The 1,873-nt window shown below is 55.7% G+C and overlaps 1 pseudogene; it reads left to right on the top strand.

Annotated features, from left to right (window-relative positions):
- The first annotated feature begins 316 nt into the window (after positions 1-316).
- LOC149327018 (uncharacterized) lies at positions 317-1,463 on the top strand (annotated as a pseudogene).
- The last annotated feature ends 410 nt before the right edge of the window (positions 1,464-1,873 follow it).

Consider the following 1,873-nt stretch of genomic DNA (forward strand, 5'->3'; position numbering starts at 1 on the left):
GGAACGAGTGGGAGTAGACGAAGACGACAACGAAGTTCTGGCTAGGTTCTCGGTGCCACTCGCAGCTATTCTTTTCTATGTGTAAAAAGCTGTAAAGATATTCTTTCCCGCAGCATATTTAGTAGTGGTGTGGATTTCCCCTACGCCTAGCCACGACGGAGCTCCGCAGCGGCCGCCAGTTGCCTTCGCTAAGCATGACCCAAGACGCCTCCCAGCAAACATAAGCACCGGCCATGCCATACTCGTTCTTTCTCCCCCTCCTGACCGTGGGACATTTTCTGGTACCGGCAACATTGACGTCGACGACTGGATCCACATGTACAAACGCGCGAGTACCTACAACCGCTGTGATCCGACCCGTATGCTCGCGAATGGCATCTTCTATCTAAAAGACAACGCCCGGGTCTGGAATGAGACCCACGAAGACCATCTGACCAGCTGGGACGTGTGCAAAGAGAAACTGTGCGAACTGCTTGGACGGCCGCTCGCCGTCTGGTCCTGTCTTTGGCCGCTCGCCGTCTCGTCCTGTGCTTTCCTCTCCTCGTCCTGCGTCGTTTTTCGCGGTTGCAATATGCGCTCCATCGCTCGGCCGAAGGCTTGCCGGTAAGAGGGACCTTGCCTCCCGAGTTCAAACTTCTACGGAGTCCTATCTTTAACACATTCAGGACGTGTTGGCCCTCTGCCACTAAGCTGACACCAGCATGCCCGAGTGTGACAAAGTGGGCCACGTGTTGAAGGGAACCGCCGACGATGCCTTCAACTTGCTCGTATACAAGAACTGCACTACAGTCGACGGAATCATTAAGTAATCTCGACGCTTCGAGGAAGCCAAAAGCAGGCGTATTAGTCAACTGTAAACACGCCTCCCCTACACGGCTGCGGCTTCCTCATGTGAAGACCTGTGGCACCGAGAAACTCCAGTGTATCCAGAGAATGTGAAACGTATCATCCGTCGCGAGATCGAAGCTATGTCCCCTGCCACCCTGTATCTACGTGATGGCGAAAACCAGTTGCCTACCATATCTCTGGTACAAGCCGCTGTCCGTCAAGAGCTTGCAAACCTTGGTCTCCAGCCCATCAGCCCCGTACGGCCGTCGCCACCACCCAAAATAACTGCGATTGCTCCTAGACGACCTTCGTACTTCACTCCAAGTCGACGAAACCCTAACGACTGGCGGAGAACCGACGAGAGGCCCATTTGTATCCTCTGCCACCGCATTGGCCACATCTCCCGTCACTGTCGCAATTATTGGTCCCGTCGTAGCACATACCGTCCTCTAAGCTCTCACCGCCACGACGAACAGCCCAGCCACTTCACGCCCTCTCCAGCTCAGCACAGTGCTACAGTCGACGGCCAGATTCCCCGCTCCCCGTCCCCGTCCCCCCTGCGTCGACAGACCCGTTCGCCCCAACGCCGTCGCTCCTCTCCTGGCCCCTACGGACGCTCGGAAGCGGAAAACTAGACGCTGCAGTGTCTGGAAGTGATGCTGCAGTACAGCCCCAGTCCCAAAATCCTCGCTTAGCTCTTCGCACACACCATAATTTGCTCACCATGCATGTCGATAGAGAGCCTGTGAGAGCCCTGATCGATACAGGCGCGCACGTATCCGTCGTCAGTTCAACCCTACGACGCCGCCTCCGAAAAGTACTGACCCCTGCACACACAGACGTTCTCCACGGTGCCGATGGCGGAACGCCTCTTGTGGCTGGATTCTGCACAGCCCATGTGACCATATCCGGCCGCCATACATCCGTTCTATTCTCTGTTCTGGACCAGTCCATTCATGAAGTCATTCTTGGCCTCGACTTCCTGTCTGAGCATTCAGCCCTCATCAACAGCGCCACTAGTGTTGTTCAGCTTGACCCTCTTTCT

This window comes from Amblyomma mixtum, chromosome 10 (genome assembly GCF_055824585.1).
Source record: "Amblyomma mixtum isolate Tamu chromosome 10, ASM5582458v1, whole genome shotgun sequence".
NCBI classification, from domain to species: domain Eukaryota; kingdom Metazoa; phylum Arthropoda; class Arachnida; order Ixodida; family Ixodidae; genus Amblyomma; species Amblyomma mixtum.